At 46.7% G+C, this 18,102-nt stretch overlaps 1 protein-coding gene across 1 annotated transcript in view; it reads left to right on the forward strand.

The window, feature by feature from the left end:
- Window positions 1–18,102, forward strand: part of Lpp (LIM domain containing preferred translocation partner in lipoma) — a 597,188-nt gene that overhangs the window by 49,363 nt on the left and 529,723 nt on the right. Inside the window, exon 3 of the mRNA XM_032900039.1 lies at window positions 14,713–14,816. The gene's annotated coding sequence lies outside the window, so the exon portion shown is untranslated. The remainder of the gene's footprint in view (window positions 1–14,712; window positions 14,817–18,102) is intronic.

The following is an 18,102-nucleotide window of genomic DNA, read 5'->3' on the forward strand; positions in this document are numbered from 1 at the left end:
GCTTTCATTCTCATTATCTTATTTGATCCTCATAACTGCTCCAAGGGGGGGGGGGCCCCGAGTTACCGCTGCAATCTCTGGTTGTCAGGTGTAGAAACTGAGGCTTAGAAGGGTTCCACAGTAAGCCGGAGGTCACACGGTGAGTGTAGAGTAGTCACACCTGGAGGTTCGGGTCCTCTGGTGCCTTCCGTGCTGGAGCCTTGTGAATTTATATGTGCTGGCCCTGGGCCTCTCTGCCTTCCCTTTGGCACAGTGGGAAGGCGATTCCCCCATAGGCAGTTGTGTGTAGGGATTAAATGAGACTGCCTGGGGTGGCACTTATGTGTGGTCGAGCACACTGGTAGCACGAAGCACTGACATTTTGACTCCATGAACCTCAAATTCCAGTAGTTCAGTTGAGGTGTACGTGTGAAAAGGGTACCTCCCTCTCCCACCCTGCAGAACATCTCTGAGGTGCTCTGACCCTGCGATGAGCAGGTTCACCTCGCTGCTCTGCGTTGTTCTGAGAGTTGTGCTTTTCAGTCAGAACTCAGTCTTAATATTTTTGGGCAGAATTTTGATGTACGTGTGTGCGTGTGTGTGTGTGTGTGTGTGTGTGTGTGTGTGTGTGTGTGTGTTGCAGGAGCATGTTCTTTTGGGTCTGGCAGGACTGGGTTCTAGTATTGAAGAATGAGGTCTGAATCATAGACTTCATCCATGAAGGATGGGCATGTAGAATGTAGAAAGACCGGCAGAGATGTGGAGAGCTAGTCTTTAAGGTTGTTTTCTTTAGTTTTGCACAGAATTAAAGACATCCATTCACTGTGCCTAGTAGCAGGCCTGTAAGCCCAGGTGCTATGGAGGCTACGGCATGTGGAGTTCAATTTTAAGGCCTACCTGGGGTATAGAAGTGACTATAAGATCATCCTGAGCTGCTTAGTGACCCTCTAGTTTTTTTTTTTTTTTTTTTTTTTTAAGTAAAAAATGGAAAGAAGACTGGAGATTCAGCTCAGTGATAGAGCTTAGCTTTCTCTCTCTCTCTCTCTCTCTCTCTCTCTCTCTCTCTCTCTCTCACACACACACACACACACACACACACACACACACACACACAAATGCAAATACACAGAGTAGACACACGCACACAGAGGGGTTGGGGCAGCAGAGGAGAGCCTGGGATTTGTAGGGTGCTTCTGTGTTCACAGGATAGCAGGGCACATCTTGAATGTGCTGCTTAGCACTAAGACATTGGAGAGTCTGTAGAAGGATGGATTTCATATTGGTAGCAGTTGCATGGAGAGTCTGCAGTATGACTTGGTCAGGAGAGAGCAGGGCTGCTTGTGGACCAAGGTCTTGGAAAGCTTCGTTTCTATATACACAGTTACCTACAAGAATTCCAACCCAGTGAGATAAGCATTGCTTGACATATGGTCCTAAGGAGCCGAGCAGGGGCAGGGGGTTGAAGGCCAGGGAGTCAGACTTTGGTTCCTTATAAGGAAGAACTTTCTTGTGCAAAGATGGAATTAACAGCTGTCTGAAATATGATCTCTGTCTCATGGGAGACCGTGGCGATGCTAAGAGGGATTCATGAACAGTCAGGCATAGTGGGTCAGAGGTGCTCCGTGACTGGGTGGAAGAAAGTACACATACACGCAGGGAATGAGAGGTCCCTTTGCTGATAAGGAGATCAACTTATAGGTGTTTACGCAGCACAGGGTAAATATGAGTCTTCTCTTCTGATTTCGTGTTTTTCCTGATGCCTCACTGCTTGGACCTAGGTTTTGGAAGGACCCAGCCCTTCCCCACGTAGAGCTTTCAGCACAACATCTCGGCTGAGCTGCTCCTGTCCAAGCACAAGCAAAAACCGCTCCCAACAGAACAGTTTACATTCCTCTCCACCCTCTTGCTAGCCCTTGGGAAGCTGCAGTGTGGGACCTGGTTTCTGATTGGGGTCTGCTGTGTGGTGACAGGGGCTTTATCTAGATGCCTATGTGTAGCAAGCACATCTTTGTGTTCATACGTTTATTAAAACGTAAACAATGTATCAAAATAAGCTCTGAGGGACCGGTTTGGACTGAAGAATTAGAAACTGCTTTTCAAGCACGTAGCTGGATAATTTCGGGCTGGCTGTCCAGTTTTTGGATAACAGAATGGGAATCAGCAGAACAGAACTGATTTACATAGAGTCATACAATCAGAAGTGACTCTTCTGGCTTGGAGCTTGGGAACTGTTACTCCATGCCCAGTGCTGTCTGCAAGTGACAGCGCCTTGATGTTAGAAGAAGCATCCTCACAGTGCAGTCTGGGAATTGATTAGAATTTGGAAGAGGACTCGCCTCATCTCAGAATAGCTTATTAGCAACAGTAGAGCAAGTTCATCTAAGACATGGGAACACCAAAGATGTGGGAGTTGGTGTCTCTTCTCTGAGTGCACACCCATCTCATGTCTGTCTGTCTTTCTCTCTCCCTTGGTTTGTCTTGAGTCACTTTGACCAGATTCCTTCCAGATTAGCTTCACAGTTCCAACTTAGTCATCAAACATTTCACAGGACCTCGGGATTAGAATTAATCTTACAAGCTGTTCTATCAGATTTGCCTTTTCCTCCCCAACAACCATGCTCTGCCAATAGTCTGGCTTGACTCTGCATTGTGGATCCTGATGTCTGTCTCATTGTAAGAATTCACACTAAACTAAGTGGTCAGGAAGCTCCCAGCCCAAAAGTCTGGAGAGAGTTGTTTCAGTGCCAGTGTAGCATGGGCTAGATTCCTGGCTCCTGGCGTAAGTGCTTCCCTGAAAATGATATGCATTGTGACTCATGTTCATTGTCTATAAGGTTGTACTCATGCTGTGCTGTGTTGGGACAGTGGCTGTAACATTGTACTCATGCTGTGCTTTGTTAGGACAGTGGCTATAACATTGTACTCATGCTGTGCTGTGTTGTAACATTGTGTCCAGTGATGTGCTGTGTTAGGACAGTGGCTGTAACATTGTACTCATGTTGTGCTGTGTTAGGACAGTGGCTGTAACATTGTACTCATGCTGTGCTGTGTTAGGACAGTGGCTGTAACATTGTACACTGTGCTATGCTGTGTTAGGACAGTGGCTGTAACATTGTACCCAGTGCTGTGCTGTGTTAGGACAGTGGCTGTAACATTGTACCCAGTGCTGTGCTGTGTTAGGACAGTGGCTATAACATTGTACTCATGCTGTGCTGTGTTGTAACATTGTGCCCAGGGCTGTGCTATGTTAGGACAGTGGCTGTAACATTGTACCCAGTGCTGTGCTGTGTTAGGACAGTGGCTGTAACATTGTACTCATGCTGTGCTATGTTAGGACAGTGGTTGTAACATTGTACCCAGTGCTGTGCTATGTTAGGACAGTGGCTGTAACATTGTACCCAGTGCTGTGCTGTGTTAGGACAGTGGCTGTAACATTGTACCCAGTGCTGTGCTGTGTTAGGACAGTGGCTGTAACATTGTACCCAGTGCTGTGCTGTGTTAGGACAGTGGCTGTAACATTGTACACTGTGCTGTGCTGTGCTGTGTTAGGACAGTGGCTGTAACATTGTACCCAGTGCTGTGCTGTGTTAGGACAGTGGTTGTAACATTGTACACTGTGCTATGCTGTGTTAGGACAGTGGCTGTAACATTGTACCCAGTGCTGTGCTGTGTTAGGACAGTGGCTGTAACATTGTACCCAGGGCTGTGCTGTGTTAGGACAGTGGCTGTAACATTGTACTCATGCTGTGCTATGTTAGAACAGTGGTTGTAACATTGTGCCCAGGGCTGTGCTATGTTAGGACAGTGGCTGTAACATTGTACCCAGTGCTGTGCTGTGTTAGGACAGTGGCTGTAACATTGTACCCAGTGCTGTGCTGTGTTAGGACAGTGGCTGTAACATTGTACACTGTGCTGTGCTGTGTTAGGACAGTGGCTGTAACATTGTACACTGTGCTGTGCTGTGTTAGGACAGTGGCTGTAACATTGTACCCAGGGCTGTGCTGTGTTAGGACAGTGGTTGTAACATTGTACTCATGCTGTGCTATGTTAGGACAGTGGTTGTAACATTGTGCCCAGGGCTGTGCTATGTTAGGACAGTGGCTGTAACATTGTACCCAGTGCTGTGCTGTGTTAGGACAGTGGTTGTAACATTGTACACTGTGCTGTGCTGTGTTAGGACAGTGGCTGTAACATTGTACCCAGTGCTGTGCTGTGTTAGGACAGTGGTTGTAACATTGTACCCAGTGCTGTGCTGTGTTAGGACAGTGGCTGTAACATTGTACCCAGGGCTGTGCTGTGTTAGGACAGTGGTTGTAACATTGTACTCATGCTGTGCTATGTTAGGACAGTGGCTGTAACATTGTGCCCAGGGCTGTGCTATGTTAGGACAGTGGCTGTAACATTGTACCCAGTGCTGTGCTGTGTTAGGACACTGACACAGTTATATGCAAGCTTTCTTCACACCCGACCCTTCCCTTCCTTCCCTTCCCCAGCTGACATCAGGTGCTGTCCCCTATAATGTATCCTCTTCTATTTTCACGTTATATATACATAAATGTTTTTATGATCTGTATAAAACCTAGGAACCACAGATGAGAAAATATCCAACATTTTCCTCAGACTGGCATAATTCAGTTGATATGACCATCACCAGGTCATATCTCATCTTTTTTCCTGCAGATGAGATAACTTTATTCTTTTTTATGAATGCAAGCCCCTTGTCATGTAATATTGTAATATGTATATATGTACACACGCACAGCATCCTTTCTCTGTGATGCTGTGTTGCATTTCTTAGTTATCATGAATGCTGCTGTAATACACATTGGTGTTGGACTATCTCTCTGACATGCTGATTGGAAGCCCTTTTTTGTTAAGTATCGAGGAATAGGCTCGTTGGATCATATGGCGGTTGTTAATTTAGCTTTTTAAGTGTCCTGTATTCTGGTGTTGGACCAGGTTTCATCCCAGCAGTTTGAGGGTAAGTTTTGGTCCGGCAGTCATTGACCCTGAATGACATACTGACTGGAGAGGGGCCACAGTGTTGTTCTGACTTGTATGTCTGTGCTTGTGCTGGTGAACATCTGGTGCTTATTGGCCAGTGTATCTCATCTTTTGAAAACTGCTTCTGCTTATTGGCAATAGTATTTCACCTTTGAAAACTATTTCTTCAGCCCATTTATTAGTTGGGTTGCTTAATTTTGTGTTCTTACTTGGTTGAGTTCTTTGTTTATTCTAGACATTAATCTTCCCTCAGATGAATAGCTAGCAAAGATTTTCTTCTATTCTGCAGGTAGTCACTTGTGGCATTTTGGACAGTCCCAGTGCTAAGGTAGACTTTAAACTTTCAAACCATCCTCTTCCTTTGCTGGATTGGGAAACTGTTTCCCGGAACAGGACTGCATGCCTGTGTGTGTGTGTGTGTGTGTGTGTGTGTGTGTGTGTGTGTGTGTGTGTGTGTGTGTGTGTGTGTAGTGGGCATGAGTAATGTTAGGAATAATATTGCACATCTGTGATGTGCGTGACATTAGTACTTGAGAGATCCATGTCTGTGAGGGTTAATGCTTTACTCAGAGTGAGGAGGTCTGCCTTGTGCAGGGCATGTTCTTGAAGTGCCAGAGAGAAGGGAGATTTTTCTGACATCCTCCAGCCTTCTTCTCCATTTGTGGAAATGTTTACCCACCACTCTCATCTATTGGAAGGGAAGGAGGTGACTCAGGGTTTGGGAGAAGCAGGATTTGAATTCTTGTTTTCAGAAACCAAGTAGAGCCCCCTCCCCCGCCCCCTGCCCTTCCCCCTCCATTCCTCTGCCCCTTGTTCTGGAGGCTGAAGAGAGAGTGCCTCAGCTCAGTTCCCCTCAGGCTCTGGACCACATCTCTGCTGTGTTCTGGCCTGGCCTGGCTTGGTGAGAGGGAGGAAGGGCAGTGAAGTCCAGCTGTCTGTGGTGGTGACCTCCTCAAGTGAGTACATCATTATTGCCATTGGCATTTCTGCCAGCAGACCTGGGATGCTGGCTTACAGAGGATGGTGGTGGGAAATATTGTGAGGAATGTTGACTGCTTTTAAATGCAGCAATGCTACAAGTTTGGAGAGGGGATAGTTGCTTTCCCAGGGGAGCAATTCTCACAGAGAGATTTAGAAATGGGGTCAACCTGAGGAAAACTTTTATTTGTACCTAAAATACAGAAACCCCCAAACTGTACAGATATTTATTCTCACTTGAGGCCTAGTTTCAGTTGGGTAGAAAAATAATTTGGGGGTGTTGTCTGATTGCTAGGGGTAAAGCCATAAACTGAAAGGGATGTGTGTGGGAACTCGGGGAGGGGCAGTCTTCCCTTGCAGAATAGAGCTGTGGTTGGACTTGAAGTGCTCTGACACATTGCCGTGCAGCATCGGGGTGGCACACAGAGTCTGGAATACACACTTTGCATGTGTGACTCTGTGTAGATATGATGGGTTTTCAGTGCTGCAAGAGGCAGCCATTGTCTAGTTCACCCTTTGTATTTCTCAGTATCATAGGGTGCCAGAGGATGTGAGAGTATGGCTTGCTTGTCCCATTTGGTAAGATTAGAACCCGGACTTCTCTCAGTTCATTCCCCCTGACAGTACACTCACTCAGGCTCTTCTACAAGCAGGGTAGAATTGACCTTCTTAATGAATGGCTCTGTTCACCTTGGGGGCCCCTTGATGGACTCTGCTATTCATCTGTGTCTTGCTTGGGAAGCATATTGCTGCTTTCTGAGTCTTGCCTAGAAAATCCAGCTCTTGACAGCAGATGCTTAGTCTGCGCTGAGCACCACTGTAACCGCTATGGCTTATTGGTAATCTCTCCATGTTATAAAACATGTATCATCCTAGTTTACATGCAAGAAAAGCAAGGCGTAAGGAATTATAAGAACCTGCCCAGGTACCTTATTAGTCCTTGCATGTAGACTTAGTGATCTGGATCTAAAGCCAGGAAGAGTTAGCCCAAGGCTGGGTTACTTACCCTGAGCTGCTCTGCCAGGGTTCTTCTGTGTCATCTGTCTCTATAATTTTATTAAATTGTGTGTGTCTCTGTGTGTGTGTGTGTGTGTGTGTGTGTGTGTGTGTATAGGCTAGAGGAGGACATCTCTAGATGCTATCTTTTTTTTTTTTTCCTTTTATAAATACGTTCTTTTATTTGCCTGAAACTCACCAAGTAGGCAAAGTTGATCTGGCCAAGGATTCCAGGGGGGGTCTGTTGTTCTCTACCGCTCTACTACTTGAATTACAAACGTATGACACCATGCTTGACTTTTAAAAACCTGGTCCAAAGCTTGAACTCAGTACTTTACTGACTAATTGATCTTCCTGGTCTTCTAGCTTTATTGATCATGTCTCTGCTCCTTGCTTTGTTCTGTGGTAGGCAGGATCCCAGCACAGAGTGCAGCCTGCATAATTAAATATACAAAGCAGCAAGGGTGTGCTGGGGAGGAGATAAGAAATAAACAGGGAAGTGAGGGTAAACTGTCAGTAATCCAGATGAAGGTTCGCCAAGGGCACTGGGCTGAATGTGGGGGAGGGGCTCCGCCAACTGAATCTGAGTGACAAGGGCCAGCCATGTAAAGGACAGAGGAAAGGGAAGGGCAGGGAATGGATAGCCAGTGCAAAATGGGAAGGAGTTATGTGTGGTGAAACTCCTGTGCTAGCAGGTCATGACTGCAGGTGCAAAAGCAGCAGCCAAGAGCTAGGAGGGGCTGAAAGGTCTGAGTACACCAGGAGACCTGAGTTTGCTTTCAAGTCCCAAGTCCAGGTCTGCTGGTAACCACCGAGGTTCAAGTTTACAGTTGGCTTTCTGGCAGCTGCCTTAGCAGTTCTTTGTAATGTGAGGGCCATAGCAGAAGCACCAACCTTAGAGACTTTTGGTGCATTGCGGGTTAGGGGGTGGAGTGGGCGGGGAGGGAGGGCGGGTGTTGCCCCAAGCCATACTGTAGCAGTGGGATGGGGGAGGGAGAAGTTCAGGATCTGTTTCCAGAGTTTTCAATAGCGTGCCAGAGTGTGATTTCCTTTTGAATGTCAAGCTGAAAGGACCCAGAACTTCGCAAACACACATCAGTGTTGTTTTGTGGAGAATTATAACAATTGCAGATCGAAGACTATGGACTCCCTTCTTCAAATTCTAACTTCCAGCATTTAGTCAAGCAATTGAGGGTGCAGCAGCTTTTGGCTTCTGACTTCCTGGCTTAGAGCTGTTAGAATATTCTCAAACAAGGCCTTGTCTTCTTCACTCGAGCTAAGCTTTCTATTGTCTGGTCCTCTCCGGGCATCCTTAGCACGAACTGGGTTTTTCAGAAAATACCTGTGTTGTTCGAGCGGAGAGAAAGGTCTGGCTTGTTGTGGAGTTTAGTCAGACTCCATAGCAAAGTAGCTTCTGAATCCTTTTGAGAAGCTACTTGATTAAGCCCTTAGCTCTAGTCCCCAGGCAAAAAGGACCTTGCATGGGTCTTCCACCTCTGGGAACTCCTTGGTCACCTGTACTACAATTGGCTGATTATGGACATTTTTTCAAAAAGACCCTAAACTAAATCAGTGAGCAGTCATTCCTGAGGCTTTTGAAATAGTTCTCTTTAAATAGTTTGTAGTCTGGAGTTACGAGGTTTTCTGCAGGGGAAAAAAAGAAATCAGTTTAACACCATCTCTTAAAGACTGCGCTGTGTTTGCGCCCGCTCGTTTCCTTGAAAATTTCTTTCCTATTACCCATTCAGTCAACAAACATTTATTGAGTTCTTACTGTATGCCAGGCATTGTGCTAGGTGCTGGGGATTGATTCAGAGATAATTTGGAGGCGTAGGGAAGGGGAGCGGATAATTACAGCGCAGTGAGATAAGTGCTATAATAGAGGGATATATAAAGAACTAGAAATAGCACTAGGAATAGCATCTCTGAACAAATTGCCGTCTTTTTTCCTTCTGGATTATTCCCTTATGTATAGCGCCCAAAGTGGGATTACTGGGTCATTTAAAAGATGAAAACAATTTGGCACAAAGAGATGTAATGGCTGGCCTGGGGAATACAGCTCAATTTTCAGCAGGAGACAAAAACTGTTGACAAGTCCAGATTTAGACCACTTCTCCAGGAGGGTGGGATAGCTTTCATACTGCATTAGCAACATGGTGCCTTGTGGGGGGTGGGGCAGCACCTGTGCTAAACATGTCAGCTTACATGGAGAGGTGCGTGTCCTCATCTTCAGCCTCATGGATTCGTTGCTGTCATAGAAACCTGGCTTCAGGAACGTCATTTCTGTCTTATAACCTGTGTCCTTGTTAAAAGGAAGTGACTTTCGGGGTGTTCTGCAGTTAAGAACTGGAAAGATCCAGGAGTGGAGGACAGTGTGTTTGATTCTAATTCCCACCCCACTCCCCTTGCCTTGTTCAGAAAGCCTGAGAACTTATGCCTCAGCTGGGGTCTGAAATTTACTAGTGACTTTTTTCAAACAAACAAATAAACAAACAAACATACACAAACAAAGAAACAAAACAGACCAGGCAAGGATGTTCTCACCGCTAAGGCCAAAGCTGTGCCCAGCATCCTTCTGTATGTTGCCTCAAAGACACCTGAGGGTCCATCTTGTTTCCTGCCCCAGATCCCAAAAGACTCTTTGGTTGGCCCCAGCTTTGGAACATGAAATCCCGAGGAAGGCTGAAACTGTGCTGTGGTTTCCTTGGAAGTGTTCTAGTAGTCGGAGATGTAAGCAAGACTCCTGTCCCTAGAATGGAGGGCCTCTCATAACCACAATGAAGTTTGTGTCCTCCATAGATTCATCGCCTTGATACCTCTGCTCACTGAGCAGTCTCCTCTCCACAGATACCTTGTGTTCACTCGCCCCTGTGCTTCCGCTCTTGCTTTAGCTTGAGATGACCTCACTTCTCTCTGTAGACTCCTGTTGACCTACAGAGGAGTTAATCTCAGTCACCATCTGCTCCCCACCACCACCTCCTTTGCTCTAGAAGACGGTTCTGTTGTGGTCATCTGCACCAGTTAGCTGGGAGGCCCCACAGTGTATGTGCTGATGGCTCAGAAGCAAGATCCAGGTTCGTCTCCTGTTTGTGGTGCTTCCTAGCTGTCAGCTGAGGTACAGGACTGAGTTCCTTTCCTATCGCATGGGTGTAGATAACCGACCATCCCACGTCATAGTGTGTTCCAGGACTTGTGCCCTGCTGTGTGCCTCTACCTCAGCTCGTGCCCTTCACTACAGTTATTGTATCTCATTCTGTGTGAAGCTCTTCAAGGGCAGAGAGAACATTTTATTTTCCGGGCTCTGTGGATGCACAGATTTGCTGCCAGGGCTTCTTTAAAGGGAAGAGCAATTTCACACATCTTAATGATCATGTCAGGCCGGGGCATTGTTAACTGAAGGGTCTACTTTGTAGTGCTAGCTTGCCAGGAAGGAGCATCATGGGTTCACACACAGGAAGGAGCAGACTGGACTCTGCTTGAGAGCTAGGGAAGAGTCTGGAGCTGGTCTTAGCCCATCGCGAGCCGATAGTACTGGCTGTCCTTCATGTCAGAGGGGAGGTCTTGCGTGGAGCATGAAGCCTAGTTTCTTTCCCATAAGTGTTGCAGAGTTAGAAGAAAGATGTGGTGAAGCTGTGGCTTGGGGTCTACTTGAGATCCATCTTTCCCCCTGGTAAAATCCCTCATAGGCTCATATCTTGCTGTTATGGAAAGTTGACTATGGAAGAGGATCCTTTATTGAAGTGATGGCTGAGTCATTTACCATTTTTTCTTGTATCATTTCCCCAAATGAACCCCACCCATTGATCTTACAATTCAAGCACTTTAGGCCAGGGTGTCAGTTCCTCCATGTTCTTGCTGTGAATTCTCCTTCAGCTCTATGTCCCTCTCTATCCTGTTAGCTTGGTGCCTCTGGCCTCATTAGGGTCTCTGAGAGCACTCTGAGGTCATCCCTAAGGCTGGCATCTACTGGATCCCTGTCCCACTGGTTCCCTGTCCCACTGGTTCCCTGTCCCACTGGATCCCTGTCCCACTGGATCCCTGTCCCACTGGTTCCCTGTCCCACTGGTTCCCTGTCCCCTGGTTCCCTGTCCCACTGGATCCCTGTCCCCTGGTTCCTGTCCCCTGGATCCCTGTCCCCTGTCCCACTGGTTCCCTGTCCCACTGGTTCCCTGTCCCACTGGTTCCCTGTCCCACTGGATCCCTGTCCCACTGGTTCCCTGTCCCACTGGATCCCTGTCCCACTGGATCCCTGTCCCACTGGTTCCCTGTCCCACTGGTTCCCTGTCCCACTGGTTCCCTGTCCCACTGGTTCCCTGTCCCACTGGTTCCCTGTCCCACTGGTTCCCTGTCCCACTGGTTCCCTGTCCCACTGGTTCCCTGTCCCACTGGTTCCCTGTCCCACTGGTTCCCTGTCCCACTGCTTCCCTGTCCCACTGGTTCCCTGTCCCACTGCTTCCCTGTCCCACTGCTTCCCTGTCCCACTGCTTCCCTGTCCCACTGCTTCCCTGTCCCACTGGTTCCCTGTCCCACTGGTTCCCTGTGCCATTGGTTTCTTGTGCCCAGTCTCTTTCTTCATATGTGGAACTATGGACTTCCTCTTGGACTTCCATGCTTACTTGGGAAGCCACTACCTCTGCAGAGGACTTCCAGACCTCAGCAGAACATGTCATGGACTTGCTTTTGCAGCCTTGTCACCATCTTGTGTACTCCAGCATTCCCCAAGGTGGCTGTGAGTTCTTTGAGATGTGTCTGGACATCTCAGCATCTTGTGACTACAGGGAACATGCCATCATGTCAGCTAAAACTATCCCAGGGCTCTCAGAAGTCAGTGCCAGGCTTACTAAGGATGTGTTTCATCAAGAGCCCTGCCATTGAGAATCTACTTTAGAACTGATCTGATGGTGTGTAGTGGCTAGCCTTCCTCAGGCCATTATATCCTGGACACCTATAGGTATCGCTAATGCCAGGCCTCTGAGTTTTTTCCTTAAGAACTTAACTACAAGGTAGAATAGACAACAGATTTGCAGGTTCCTTACGTGAACATTTTTTTTTAAATGCAACCATTATTTTTATACCAAAGCAATTTGAAGTGTGAAAATGGCAGGTTTTTTTTTAAAGATATATTTCTGCCCTGAGAAGTAGAATAAATGTCCATATTCTATTTGTGACTATAATTAATAAAACCTTTGTCACAGAGTTTGAGTTTTGAAGACTTTGATTCTAGATTGGCACTATTAGCCCCCAAATAGTTGATGAACATTCCAGTCCTTGGGTTCCTTTGTGTCTAAGTAGGAACTCTTTCTCAGTGATGATGGAGTGTTTAAATAAGATTTTGCTAGTGAGGCTGATTAATGTGTAATTAGCAAGTAGGTTTGGAAATATTTTTTAAAGTAGCATTTTCAAACAGTTTACATAATGCAAAGTATCCATGTATTTTATTTTTGAAAAGGATAGCCTAAGTTCATTTAGTTTGAAGGAATGCACCTTTGCACTGTGTGTGGTCTCTGTCCTGCATATGCTGAACACAGCATTCCAGGAAATGGTCTACTACACCCTCACAGGCGGGCAGGTGGTGTCAGCCCTATGTTACTTACAGGAAACTTGAGCTTGGAGAGGTTAAAATCATTTACACAAGCCTTGGATTTAGGACTGTGCTCCTGATGGCTTTTAGAAACTCTTCTATTTACACACGTGCCATGGCCTGCCTGGCTTTGTTTATTCTCTGTCCTCTTTCTCCATGGTAGCTGCTGGTCTGGGGCCAGATAAAGCAATGGGAATCTGCAGTCACAAAGCCCCTTAGGCTGTCTGGTGAATTTTGATGATTTTCTTGACTTTCACTGCCCAGTGTGCTTGCTCTCTGCATCCTCAAACCCATTCTTCATTCTTTCCTTTTCTTCCTCCCTTTTGGGGAGACATTTGACATTTCCACCTTAGAAGCCAGAAGGCTATGTGAAAAGGGTTCTATATTTTCTTTTAAAAAGTGTTAACTGGCAAGTCAAATCCATTGAGGATCCCTCATGGTCTTTGGGAATCTAGAGACAGCACGTGAAAGAGATGTGCAAAGACTGGAAACTGTAAGGGGTTTCAGGCAGAGGCTCCAGGCCAAACCTTTCTCCCCCAGAGGGCTTCAGTGTCTTCACTGTAAGGATGTAGGTACTGTTAGTGATGTCTATGGTTTTAAAATTCTCCGTGGCTCGAGATCTCCCCAGCCATCAGTTTCTGCCGAGCTGCATACTCCTGCAGCTGTTTCTCTGATACCTTTCAATCTTTACATTCAATCTATTCAACAATGTATAATTTTTTAAAGGGAAGCTCTTATAGACACTTCTGAAATACAAGGGTGGAGGGAATAAAAGGATGTTAAAAAATAGAAAACAACCAATTAAATAGTATATAGCATATAATTCTCCTTGGAAACTTACTGTGAAATTGAGGAGCTCTTTAACAACTGGTAATTTAAATTGCATTTGAACCCTGCTAATGGTTTGTTTGCATGGGAGCTTCAATCATTTCCCAGCCGTTCTTTAGCAAAGCTGCTTGATCTCTTTATGGCAAAGAAGAAGAAAATTATTAAAAGAGAAGTTGACTGTGGCAAGGGAGGCCCCTTACGTTGGCACAGGGATGGAAATTGCACAGAGGATATGACTCCCCGGGGAACAAGGGTGGAGAGCTGTGATTTTTAGCAAGGCTTAGAAATCTGGGGAGAAGTTTTCTGTTTCTCTCCCCAGCCCTACCCCTCGCTCTGCATAAGGGAACTTCGATTTTATGGGGTTTTGGGGTTGGATCTTTTGGTATCATCTTGCACCTTCCATAGCTCTAAGGTTGGCCTCTTAGCCGTCAGTTCCTCTGCATATTAGAAATCGTGCCTCCAGTGAAAATGAGTTTTTGAGATTTCCAGTCTGCTGAAGACCACAAACTAACCCTTCAGGAAATGAACTGCTTCCGTGGACTCATCTCAACCGAACTCCATCTTTATTACGGAATTCCTTTTTGTTACTGGGGTATGCTTGAGCATATAACACAAGGCAAATCCCTGTCTTAGTCTGTGCACCCCGTTAAAGATGCGTATTACTAGGTCTAGTGGACCAAGTCCTAAATCCCTTGTCACTAATGGTGACTTCTTGGATGGCCACATCCTTACCCTGATGCCTAGGCTCTCTTGTTGAGGAGGTTTTTGTCCCCCCTAAGTCTAAGTCACACACAGATGGGAGGACACATACCATGGACATGAAACAACCACATGATTGGTTAGAAAATGCTCAAAGGTGCGATGAGCACGAGGGTGGAGTTTTTCTGATTTGTGTGCATCGTGGACAAGTTTTACGATAGGCCACTGCCCTGCAGTTTATTTTGCATAATCCCAAGACAAGAGCTATCGTTCTCACTGGTGTGTGTCTACGGTGAGGAGATACCAGAGTCATAAGATTTTGAAGTTCTAGTGGCCCACACTTGACAGGTAAGGAGAGTGAAATTCAGAGGGCCACTGAGTCTACTGCTCTTTCTTCCATATCTGCATCTGTGTGGCCTGTCTTTTACTTACCGTAGCTAGATAAGGCCACTTCCCATGCTGCTGCGGTCTGAAGGGGGAGAATGTTCTCTTTCCCCTTCCTTTGAGACAGACTTATGAACGAAAACGTACCAGGCGGTTTGGGAGGTCGCGAAGGCAGTCAGACATTACGCAGTATGGCCTATCCTAGGAGGTACTGAAGGAGCTCAGAGCCCGCAGACTCACATCTTTCTCTCTCTTTTCCACAGGTGGGAACACAGGCTCAAGGACAGAGGTAGAGAGAACGAGCCAGGTGCTTCTGCACTTGTTACTCTTCACTGTGGTCTCACCGAGAGACATTGTCCCTCAGTTGGTGAGTGGTACCCGGAAATATGCTTTTTTTTAAAAAAAATTCCACAATACATGCTTTAATCAATTTTAGAAATAATGGATGCTGGTAACAGGAGACGAGAACTGGAGAACTCTGAAGAGTTTATTATGATCATCATCGTCATCATCATCCATATAATTTTGAATTGTTTGTGTGGCAGCAGCCTAGACGCCATAATGTCAATAAAATACGTGGCGAAGCAAAGGGGGCTTCACCTCTTGCAAGGTGGTGTGCAGAGAAGCTGGAGGGGGGAGCTCAGTGGCAATTATTTCATCTCCCAGTAATTGTCTAACTCCCTTCTTTTCCCTTTGGTAAGAGGTGAGGTGTTATTGAAATCAAAAGGCTGAGATGAAGATGACAGGGAGCCCTGATTGCATTTGGGAGGAAAGAAATCAAAGTAATTAGATGTTTCTTGTTTACTCCCGTGTAATGTGCCTTTTTCATTTACAACCTCATTTCATTTTCCCATCAGCCTTTGGAGGTGGAGAGAGCTAGCAGCCTTGGTAAAGGGTGGGAATGACCCTTGTTTTAATGACCTGCTAGCACGCCATGGCAAACTGAGTGTGAGTCTTGTTGCTGTGTGCTGGGAAGGTCATCAGATGTGTTGTCCTGCAGTGGCTCAATATCGGACAGATGTAGGATGGGTATGGCGTAGAGAGTCATCTGTATGATGCGACCTGGTGGTGGCTTGGTGGCAAGCGGAGGGAAAGTAACTGGGGAATTCTTGCGGAGACGTTCACTAACTCTCGTCCTCTGGACTTCCATTGAACTACATAGATAATAAACCTCGTTCTGAGTGTTGTGGAGTTTTTCAGAGCACCTCGAATGCGGTCATGATAGGGAAAGCTCAGCTTGATTTGAAAGTGTCACCGAGTTCATCCTTGTTTCATCATTGTTTTCTTTATCTTTGTCCCACTACCTTCAGTGGACGATTGGTCGCCACTGCATAGGTAACTGGCTCTTTGGCTTTGTCTTGGCAGTATTTCTCTAATAGAATCTCAAGCATGGGCTTGAATGTTCCTCCCGGACTCCAGCTTATGGCTACAACCTCAGTGGGAGTCTTTGTTACCTGCTTTATCTCTTGGGATTCTCACGGTTTAAAGTGAAATCGAGGTAGCCTTCAACTCGGATTTACTGAACCCAAATGGTTCACTAAAATGGCAGGACCGAAAAGACTGCTTTCATGAGTTGACTGAAGGAAGCTCGGAAGTCTTTGTTATCCCGAGGTTAGTTCCGATCCACAGCGACTCTTGCTTCTGAAGCACTGTATGCCCTTCCTGTGTGTTACTGAGAACAAGGTGGAAGTGTGGCCTTGCAGACTCAGAAGACCTGGTTTGAAGGGGAGGTGGCTTCAGGCTCAGCCGGGGCAGGACTCCAGCTCCGATCCTCTGCACTGTTCTTCAGTCTGCCCTTTTTGTGTTGTTGGCTTTCTCTTCCTCAAGCTATTTGTCTTACTGTTGGGAGGTAGCTGTCCGTGACCAGGCTGAGAATACCTACCTGCATAGCTGTCCAGCGAGCAGGCTAAAGGCGTCTGCTTTCCTCTTTGGAGGAGAGTGAACCTTGCTGCCCTAGGTAGAGGTCTCCGTTACTGCACATTGTGCTACTTGGAATATGGACCAGAGGCTGTGCTACTCCGACCTCATGGCAGCCACTCAGAGAGGTGATTGGCTGCTCACAGCAAGTGTCCTGTTGGGGAGAAAGGGCCAGAAGCCTTGTTTTCCATCTTATTACAGTACCATCCATGCCTCAGACCTCGACTCATCTTCCAAAAGGGATGTTAGGCAGCTGCACTCTGTACTAAGGCAATGCTTACAAGAGTGCGATTAGAAGAGGGAGGTGCTGGGACACACACACACACACACACACACACGACCTGTCAAGGTCACTTCAAGGATATAGCATGGAAGGACAGTGTTTGTGTGTCTGGTAGTCTGCTGGGATGTCTGCATAAAAGGCAGGCGACACATTTTCATGGCTAGAAGAGTAAGTCTGAAGGATGCGAGTGTCCCCTTGCCCAGGGGGACTCTAGCAGGTACTGGCGGGATCTGCTGAGTAGTTCCAGGGATTGTACTGCAGATAAGGCTGGACAGCATGATGTTATGAGGGCTAAACAAGTCACAGCACTGAAAGAGGCTTGTGCCAGCAGTGTGGCGTCAGTCACCGTGATGAGGGAGAGGATGGCGGGATGGGTAACACAACGCACAAAGCCTGCTAAGTGTTAGCCTTGCTTTGTTTGCATGTTCCCCAGTCTCAGGATTTTAGGGAGCACTGATGGTCTTGCCCGCTCCTTATATTTGGTTTGTGCAAGCAGGTTGGCGGTAATTTATCAAGTGTGGCCTAGTCATTCACGACAGGCTGTTGCGATTGTTTTCTTCCTTCGAGATTCAAACTGGACCAGAGGATCCTGTAGAGGTTAAGAGTACAGCACTATGCCTAGTGTGTAGTACTTATGCTTGGCATTCATCCTTCCCCAGACCCAGGCGCTGTCCTCCCCAGGACTAAATGAGGATTAACTTGTCCTGGTCTTGGAAAGAAACTGGATCTAGAGCTTTATTAATCATTATCTTGACTATAGAGCAGTAAGAGGTACGGGGAGGTAGATGCAGAGACCCATGTGGCTCGGCGGCTCAGGACTCGGAGACCCAGAGAGGCTGTAGTCTAGCCTTTGGGATTATTCTTGCTTTGTTTGTTCCTATAATCACACCTTCTGCCCCCAGCATGCCTGGCCCAGTGGGAGTCAGGAAGGAAATTATTTCCCTCTTTGGATATCAACGTACAATTGTCGCAGCCAAGGACTTTCGGTTTTAATATTTCCGTTTTGGTTTTAAGAGCTCCCAGGTATTAATCTCTGCCGGAAGCAAAGCGTTGGTCATTTCTGTTAGAGGTGTGTGTCTTGGCTCCCTGCGGTTCCTTGGCCAGCTGGTTTCTGAGCATTTGCCACCATCTGCTAAGACAGCTTTCGTTTTTATTTACTTGTTTCACAAATTATAAGGGGACTTAGTAAGTGTGAACTGAGGCCCACACAGTCTCCCCGAGTCTGTGGGTCTCTATGTAGCAGGGTGGTCTTGTAGGGACTATGACTGCTGTCCATTAAAGAAAAGATAAAGGCATTTCTTCTCAGCCTTCCTCCTAGTGCCACAGTATTCTCTCTTGGCTTCTGGTGTGCAGTGGGGGTGCCCCTTTCTCTCCTTGGCATGGTCCTAGGAGAGCTGTAAGAGTTCTTTCTCACTGGGTTACTCTGATAGCAGGCGTCTGATGCCTGTGTGAA

Source organism: Rattus rattus, chromosome 4 (genome assembly GCF_011064425.1).
Source record: "Rattus rattus isolate New Zealand chromosome 4, Rrattus_CSIRO_v1, whole genome shotgun sequence".
NCBI lineage: Eukaryota > Metazoa > Chordata > Mammalia > Rodentia > Muridae > Rattus > Rattus rattus.